Genomic DNA, 10,360 nt, shown 5'->3' with positions numbered 1-10,360 from the left:
GTTTTGTTTTGTTGTACACAGGGTCACTATAAGTCAGAATCGATTCATAGCACTTGACAACAACTGTATTCTAACTTTTGATGATGTAATAGCCCACTGCCAGAAATCACTCTGACTTGGTCTTCATACATTTCACAAGGGAGTTCAACTTGTGAAATAGCTGTGTGAAGTCAATTGGTATCATTGATGGTTTCCTGTTGTTCTTGGTAGGTGCCATCGAGTCAGCTCTGACTCACAGCGACCCCATGGACAACAGAATGAAAACACTGTCCAGTCCTGTGTCATCCTCACAATCCTTGCTATACTTGGGCCCATTGCAGCTCTGTGTCAGTCCATCTTATTGAGAGTCTTCCTCTTTTTCACTGACCCTATACTTTATGAACCATGATATTCTCCAGGCACTGGCCCCTTCTGATAACATGACTTAAGTAGGTGAGAAGTCTGGCCATTCTCACATCTAAGGAGCCTATTTCAGCAGCACTTCTTCTGGGACAGATTTGTTTGTTCTGGTAATCCAAAGTATTTTCAGTTTTCCATGCCAACATCACAATTCTAAAGCATCAACTCATCTTCAGGATTCCTTGTTCACTGTCCAGCATTCACATGCATATGAGGCCATTGAAAATACCATGGCATGGGTTAGGTTTATCTTAGTCTTCAAAGTGAAATCTTTGCTCCTTAACACTTTAAAGAGTTCTTTTGCACCAGTGCAATATGCTGTCCATTTTGTTGACTGTTCCTTCCATAGATGTTGATTGTGGATCCAGATAAAATGAAATCCCTGACAACATCAATCTTTCCTCCATTTATCATGATGTTGCTGATTGGCCCAGTTGTGAGGATTTTTGTTTTCTTTATATTGAAGTGCAATCCATACTGAAGGCTGTAATCTTTGATTTTCATTTAGTAAACACTTTAAGTCCTCTTTCCTTTTAGCAAGCAAAGTTATGTCAACTGCATATCTCAGGATGTTAATGAGTCTTCCTCTAATCCTGATACCACATTTTTCTTCATATAGTTCAGCTTTTTGGATTATTTGCTCAGCGTACAGATTGAGTTAGTATGGGGAAAGGATATAACCCTGACACACACCTTTCCTGATTTTAAACCATGCAGTATCCCCTCGTTCTGTTCAAACAACAGCCTCCTGGTCTATGTACAATTTCCTCATGAGCACAATTAAGTGTTCTGAAATTCTCATTCTTTGCAATGTTATCCATAATTTGTTATGATCCACACAGTCAAATTCACAATCAATAAAATACAGGCAAACTCTTTCTGATGTTCTTTGCTTTCAACCAAAATCCATGTGACATCAGGAATGATACCCTTAGTTCCAGCTTGAATTTCTGGCACTTCCCTGTCAATATACTGCTGCAAACATTTTTTCAATTATCTTCAGCGAAATTTTACTTGCATGTGTTATTAATTATATTGTTCAATAATTTCTACATTTTGTTGAATCATCCTTCTTTGGACTGGGCACAAATATCTATCTCTTCCAATCAGCTGTCTAGGTAGGTTTCTCCCAAATTTCTTGGCATAAATGAGTAAGAGCCTCCAGCATTGCATCTCTTTGTTGAAACATCGCAATGGTATTCTGTCAATTCCTGGAAACTTGTTTCACACTAATTCCTTCAGTGCAGCTTGGACTGCTTCCTTCAATACCATTGGTTCTTGATCATATGCTACCTCCTGAAATAGCAGAATGCTGACCAATTCTTCTCAGTACAGTGACTGTGCATTCTTTCCTTCTTCTTATGATGCTTCCTGCATTGTTCAATATTTTGCCCATAGACTCTTTCAGAATTGCAACACAAGGCTTGACTTTTTCTTCAGTTCTTTCAGCTTGAGAAATGCCAAATGTTTTCTTCCCTTTTGGTTTCCTAACTCTAGGTATTTGCACATTTCCTTAAAAATGCTTTACTTTGACTTCTCAACCTGCCCTTTGAAATCTTCTGTTCAGCTTTTATTCTATCAGTTCTTCCATTTGTTTTAGATACTCTCCATTTAAGAGGAAGTTTCACAGTTTCTTCTGACATTCATTTTGGTCTTGTCTTCCTTTCCTGCCTTTTTAATGACCTTTTGCTGTCTTCATGGATGATGTTCTTGATGTCATCCCACGACTCATCTGGTCTTCAGTCAGTGGTGTTCGATGCATCAAATCTGTTCTTCAGATGGTCTCTAAACTCAGGTGGGATATACACAAGGTTGTATGTTGGCTCTTGTGGATTTTTTAAAATTATCTTCAGCTTGAACTTGCATATGGACAATTGATGGTCTAATCCACAGTCAGATCCTGACCTTGTTTTGACTGATGATATTGAGCTTTTCCATCATCTCTTTCCACAGATGTAGTCTATTTGATTCCAGTGTATTTCATCTGGTTAGGTCCACATGTAAAGCCATTGTTTATGTTGTTGAAAAAAATGTATTTGCAATGAATAAGTTATTGATCTTGCAAAATTCTGTCGTATGATCTCCGACATCATTTCTGTCACCAAGGCCACAGTTTCCAACTACTGATAATTCTTCTTTGTTTCAACTTTCACATCCCAACTACCAGTAATAATCGATATATTTGATTGCATGCTTGATCAATTTCAGACTGCAAAAATTGGTAAAGTCCTTCAATTTCTTCATCTTTAGCTTTAGTAGTTGGTGTGTAAATTTGAATAATAGTAGTCGTAACTGGTCTTCCTTGTAGGCGTACAGATATAATCCTACACTGACAGCATTGTACTTCAGGATAGGTCCTGAAACATTCTTTTTGATGATGAAGGTGACACCATTTCCTCTTCAATTTGTCATTCCTGACATAGTAGATCATATAATTGTGTCATTAAAAATGGCCAAAACCAGTCTATTTGAGCTCACTAATGCCTAGGATATCAATCTTTATATGTTCCATTTCATTTTTTACAACTTCCCATTTTCCTAGATTCATACTTCATAATCCCACATTCTGATTATTAATGAATTTTTGCAGTTGTTTCTTCCCATTTTGAGTCATGACAATCAGCAAATGAAAGTCCCAAAAGCTTTACTCCATGTCATTAAGATTGACTCTACTTCGAGAAGGCAGCTCTTCTCCACTCATATCTCAAGTGCCTTCTACCCTGAGGGGCTCATCTTTAAGCACTGTATCAGACAATGTTTTATGGTTTTTCATAAAGTTTTCCAGTAATGTATCAGACAATATTTCACTGTTATTCATAACTTTTTCAGTGGCCAGTTTTTTCAGAAGTGGATGGCCCTGTCCTTCTTCCCAGTCTGTCTTACTCTGGAAGCTCTGCTGAAACATGTCCACCATGAGTGACCCTGCTGGTATTTTAAATACAAGTGGAATAGCTTCCAGCTTCACAGCTACAGGCAAGCTACCACACTATGACAAACTGACAGATGATTTTCTAGACCCTGCAATATTATTTGAAAGCTCTAAATATTATTCCTTAAACTTGCTCAATCACCTATTCATTCTGAATTCAATTGCTTTTAAAAAGATGCCACATACTTTACTAAGAAGTAGGAATAACAGAACAAAATTGTGAAACATTAATTTCTAGCAGGATACATAATCTAGGGAAAACACAGACATTAACCCTGAAGTAATATTTAAAACTTCAGGAACAAGTGCTCAATAAACACCAAACAATGCTAATGACAAGATATCAATGTCAACATATAACGTATATTTTGGTTTTTTTGGTTAAAAATTTCTTGGAATTCAGAAAAAGATCTACAGCTATACAGGAAGTAACACAAAACACATCTACAAAAGAAAATATAAATGTTAGATTGGTCATCAGATGACTCAGCTAATATAATAAATGCACATTTCAAGCTGTCACTATTTTAGTGCAAACACTAAATATTAAATTGGGCTATTATTCATATCCAAGGACATTTTAGATATATTCAATGATGCAGAAAGTCCCCATATATTCTCATAATGAAAACTAAACAATTCAACATTGCAGAAAGAGCAAAAATTAATAAGAAAACTAATCTAAACAACTGTAAAAATGTGGAATTAAAAGAAAAAAAAAGAAGTAGATAAACCAAAAGAAAGAAAAATCACTGCCATTGAGTCGGATCTGACTCAGAGCAACCCCTGCTTGGGTTTCCGAAGAAGTATCGCTATGGAAGTAGATTGCCCAGTCTTCCTTCTGAGGACTGGCTGGTGGGTTTGAACCGCCAGCCTTCTGGTTAGCAGTCAAATGCCTTAGGCACTATGCCACCAGAGCTCTGAATCAGTAAAAGTGATCTAAATGATAGGTAATTATAAATAAAATGATTAATAAAGTATAATATAAATCTCCACATAATTCTTGGAGTAAATATACACTAAAAGTAAATTAATAATAATAATGAGCTCACAGCTATTTGTAAGAAATAAATTATTTAATACATGCCAAGTACTTAGAGTTATGAAGGACATACAGTAAACACTTCATAAAGTAAACATTATGACTGAATGATGGTGATGAGGACAAGAACACTACCATTCTTAATAGTCCAAATCATCCCAAAAATGTAGGGTGTGAAATGAAGAAGAAGAAGATTGTTCTATTCTCTTATCATGAAAGAAGAGGTTTGTAGCGTCCAGTCCCAATAGCCTCAATATTATCCAATCAGACTTTTTTTTATCCATAGGCCACTCCCTTTCTGTCTCCCCAGTGGGCTAATTTCACATAGTTTATTTTAATCCAACAATTTTAGGACACTCTCCATTGCTCTAAGAAACAATATTGCTTCCTTCCACACAGAGAAAATTATGGAAAAACCTCCATACTGAAGTATGCTTAAATTTTTGCACAAAATACCCATTGGTAACTCTAACCATTGTTTCCTTTCCTCTTATTCAAGAGAAGCGGTGATTCTGCTATTAGATAAAGTAATGAATTCCCATAACCTTAGTGTGCTACTTCACCAACTGTCCTTTTGACTTCTTCATTTATACTGGATCTTCTTGATAGGCATTTAAAATGCGTAAATCTTGCCTGTTTTAAAAAAAAAAAAAAAATGTAAGCAAAGCAATCTCATATTACTGTGCTTCACTTATTAAGCTTCCTAGATACTGTAGTTTTTACAAATGGAATGTTTGTAGCAACCCCGCTTTGAGCAAGTCTATCAGAGCCATTTTTCCAACAGCCTGTGCCCACCTCATATCTCTGTGTCACATTTTGGTAATTCTTGCAATATTTGAAACATTTTTATAATGTTACTGGACACTCAAAAGACAAAACTTTTATATGCACTGGGAGCAAAAAATTGGTGTGGCTCTATTGCTGTACTCTCTTTATTGTGATGACCTAGAACTGAACGCACAGTATCTCCAAGATACGCTGTAGTAGGAAACCCAAGCCACTACCACTCTACTTAATTTCCCTTCTTCCCTTTATAGGGAACGTTTATGGCAGAACTATTTTGGCAGGATCGTAAAAAGGATCAATAAATGTCATTTCTTATCCTCCAGAATTAAGAATAAATTTAGATAACAAGAAAGAGAAGACTGAGAATCAGCAAATTGCCTTGATTACTGGTAAAGACTATGTTGGAAGTCTTTTCTAAGCACAAGGAAAAAAATGAGTTTGTTAATTAAACCAAATTTTGACAAATCTAATTTGCACTCAGCTACAGCCAAAGCTTCAACAGCACAGGACCGTAATTACAGAGGCAAGAGACACCAAAAGACACAAAAAAATTTCAAAAAAAATACACGAGAAAAATATTGATCCCTTTAGTGAGTAAACAAATTCTTATTAAAACATAATTTACAAAGTCTTACTCAATTTAAACAGAAACTCTGAATTGTTCTATAACACTACACAGATGTTCACAGGGAAAGTACCAGACCCACATTATTCTGCCAAACTGTCAAAGAGCATTTCACTCAATCTTACAAAAACTCTCCCTGAAAAGTGATCAAATAGGAAAAATTCTCCTACCCATTCTGTAAGATCAGGATGACACTGATAATCACAGTTCGTTGTTGTTGTTGTTAGAAGCTGTCAAGTCAAGCTCATAATGACCCTCTAGGACAGAGTAGAACTGGCCCATGGAGCCTCCCCGGCTGCAATTATTAGAGGAGCGGATCATTAGGTTTTATCCTCCCATGAAGCTGCCAGTGGGTTCAAACCACCAACCTTAAGCAGCCGATTGCTTAACTACTACTTCACCACACCAGAGCTCCTTATCAAAACTAGACAAGCACCGAAAGATTTCTGAATTTTCTGTACTTTTCCATTGGTCTCTTGTCTACTCTGACAATGTCATATTTTTTATACTGATACATTTAAATTAATTTTACTGAGAATAATTTATATGTGGTAATATACATCAACTTTCAATGTTCAGATGAGTTTTGACAAACTTATACACCATGAAAATATCTCTACAATATATAGAACTCTGCATCACCCCAAAACATCCCCTTGCACCACTCTGCAGGCAATCCCAACACCACCTCCAGCCCGAAGCTGGGGAAAGAATAAATTTCAGGTCAATCTAACACAGAAACGTGGGTGCACAAATCATTGACACAATAATAACAAACAAAATTCAGCGATGTAAGGAAAAGATATTTCATTAAAGCTAAGTGCCATTCATCTCAGAAATGCAACTGGATCTAACATTTTAATATCTATAAATATCTTTCATTGCATTAACAAACACTTTATATAAGTAAAACACCACGTCCCCGTCACACCTCAAATAAAGTCTTAACAAAGTATGAATGGAGTAACAGTACCATAAGCTGGAAAAAGAAATCTGCCCCCCAACAGGGGGGGTTGAATCTTACAATATTACATCATTCTTAATGTGGAAAGATTGGAAGAAACCCTTCAAAATCAGGTACAGAATAAGAATTCCACTCTTACCATGAAATTCAACATGACAGTCAAATTAATTGCCCATTTGCTAATTACTAGACCTTTGGGTTATTCCAATTATTATTATTATTATTTTGCTATTAGTAAAATGTTTGCAAGAACTGTCTTGAATTGTTGCTTTGTATCTGTGTCTGAGAATTTCTGGTGGGTTATTGCTATGTGAAATTCAAAGCTGAAATCTAGGGCTTTCTCTCTCTTTTCACTCACTTTCTTGTCTCCTTTCCTCCTTTTCACAACTGGTGCAACAGCTCACATTCCTACCAGTATTGATGACAAGGCAAAATGATTCACAGCCTCTTATGAGATCATTGATTAATTCATCTTTCATCAATTTAGTTTGATTTAGTTGTTTCAAAGTGATATGCCACTCTGAATAACAATAATAATAACTCAACATTATTCCTATGTAAAAGACCAAAAACAATTTTTTTTATTGATATTACATGATTGTTTACAATCATGGACTATCAAGGAAAATATGTATATGTGATAAAATTTCCTAAGATAATTGGTTTACATTTGGAAAAAGCAAGTGAAATTAGAGCCATTGAAAAATGAAATCAATCATATATTAAATATTTAAAACTGAAAAACAGGTGTTTAAACTTTTTCAAAGAAAATATAAAAGAATATTGTTATAATATCAGAGTGGGTAGTTTCTTTATTAAGACACAAAAACAACAACTATCAAAGACTGGTATTTCCATTACACTGATGTCAATAATTTCTCACTGATATAAAAGGAAAAGAAAAAGGCACAAACTGTGAGAAAATATTTGCAGATGTACAACAGACATGGATTAGTATCCTGAATGAGAGAGAGAGAAACCAATCATAGCACAGAGAAATGGCGATGCGCATGTGATACGGCACAACAAAGAAAAGAGGGGGTGACCGAGGAAGCTAAAAGATGCTGAGGTTCCTTAACAATGGCACAGTCCCAATGACACAAGTCCAGAATGGCGTACCACTTTGAAACAAGTGAATCAAATAAATTGATGAAAGGATGAATTAATCAATGTTCTCATAAGAGGCTGTGAATCATTTTGCCTTGTCATCAATACTGGTAGGAATGTGAGCTGTTGCACCAATTGTGAAAGGAAGAAAGACAAGAAAGTGAGTGAAAAGAGAGAAAAAGCACTAGATTTCAGCTTTGAATTTTCACATAGTGACAACCCATGAGAAATTCTTGGGCACAGATACAAAGAAACGATACAAGAGTGTTCTTGAAAAAAAATTATTAATAGCAAAAAATAATTGAAATAACCCAAAGGTCTACTGATTAGCAAATGGGCAACTCAGTTCTGCTCTATTGAACCGAGTCGGGGCCGACTCGAGCGACTCGACGGCACACAACAACAACAACAACTATTGAACCAATGTAGCAGGACCAGGCAAGGTGTCATTCTGCTGTGCATAGGATCGCTGAATCGGAACCAACCGGCCAGCACCCAGCAGCAGAAATATTTCAACAATAGAAACTATGCACCAGTGAAAATAAAAGGACTATAACTACATAGGAAACATGAACGAACCTTGACGTTAAATGAAAACAGTAAATGGGAAAACCAAGTGGCATAAGTGATGTCACTGAACTACAGTTAACAAACCAGCAAAACTAAGCAGGGCATGTCATAACAAATTTAGCAAGAGTATAAGAAATATAAACCTGTTGCATGGAGTCAATTCTGACTCAAAGCAACCCTCCAGGACAGAGAACTGCCCCGCAGGGTTTCCAAGGCTATAATCTTCACAGAAGAAGACTGACACATATACCTCCTAGGGAGGGGCTGGTGAGTTCAAGCCACTGACCTTTTGGTTAGAAGCCAAGGGCTTAACCACTGCACCACCAGGGTCACTGTAAGTCAGAGTCAACTCAGTGACACACAACAATATAAGAAACACAAATCCAAGAGACTGTCTGTGAGAGTAAGACAGGGGATAGGCTAGAGCAGACTCACACTAGTAGAGGCATGGGAATTGGTAATAATGTAGCATTTGACTTGGATGGTGGATTCAAAAGGTATTCTTCATATTACAACATGCCTAACTTATATGTATGTTATGCTATTACATGTGTGTATGAGATACTTCATGAAACTAGAAAATAAGGATGATATTTGGACATATAATTCTTTTGATTTAGCCTACATAAATGTTTTCCCATTTTATTCTCAAAGAAAGAAAGCAAAAGCCTGGATTTTGCCTATTTGGACACAGATACATTTAAAAATTAAAAATATAAGTGACAGGATTGAAAAAACAAACATTTACAATATAAACAACAGATGAAAGGATAATGCTCTTTGTATTAGAAGACTTTCTAAAAGCTAAAGGACATTTTGTGTTTTAAATTCTTCTATGTTAGAAAGTTATTTCCAAAACAGAAAAGCGAACAGAGCAAAACTGAAATGATGTTAACTCCACTAGTAATCAAAGAGATAGTGAAATGTTTCTCCTCTGAGATCAACAAGCATGAAAAGGGAAAACAATATTGGTACCAAACCAAACATCAAACTCACTGCCCAGGAGTGCATTCCAACTCATAATGACCCTATAGGACAGAGTCAAACTGCCTGATAGAGTTTCCAAGGCTGTGGATCTTTACTGAAACAGATTGCCATATCGTTCTCCCTCGGAGAAGCTGTTGGGTTTGAACTGCCAACCTTTTGGGTAGCAGCCAAGCACTTAACCACTGGGCCACCAGCTTCTCAGTAGTGGGAAGGTGCATATAAATCATACATCCTGAGATACTGCAGATGAGAATAGACAAATTTTGAGCAGGTAACTTGGCCACACCCATCAACTGTTTTAAAGTGGCATAGTGTACATTTCAATCTCTGGGAATGCATCCTAAAGGCATCACCTAACAAGTGTGCAAAGGTATATATCAATTATATTAATCAAAGAAATATTGTTATATAAAACTATTATATAATAAAAGAAAAACATTCATCTAGTACCACTGAAATTTGCTCAAATAGTGGACCTATGTCTATAGTAAAATGCCATGAAACTTCTGAAAATTAGAGTTTAGATGAGTGTTTACCATCATGGAGAGAGAATGCATTGCTAAAGGATGAAGGTGGCTTTTTACAGAATTGGCTCATTCTATGATACCATAATTGTACCAAATGCGTTAAAATGCTTAGAAAAAGCTGGGGAGAACAAACTAGTTTTTTTTCTGTATTGGCATTAAGAGTAAATATTAATTTTTGCTTTATGGTTTTCTATGGATAACTTTTATAATTAATCTGAAATGTCTTATTAAAAAAAGAACTTAGAACTGTTAGAAAACACAAAGTTTGATTTATGAAGAAGTCTTCCTGTGCTTTGTTGAGTTTGGTTTCTTTATTGCTTGTTTTTTGTGTGTGTGTGTATTTTTTATAATTGCTAAAGGAGGGAGCTCTGGTAGCATAGTGGCTAAGGCACTTGACTGCTAACCAGAAGGCTGGCGGTTCAAA

The sequence above is a fragment of the Orycteropus afer genome, unplaced genomic scaffold (genome assembly GCF_000298275.1).
Source record: "Orycteropus afer afer isolate SDZICR_OR568_19922 unplaced genomic scaffold, OryAfe1.0 scaffold00101, whole genome shotgun sequence".
NCBI lineage: Eukaryota > Metazoa > Chordata > Mammalia > Tubulidentata > Orycteropodidae > Orycteropus > Orycteropus afer.
The sequence above is the reverse complement of the archived record's forward strand: the minus strand, read 5'-3'. Positions refer to the sequence as shown.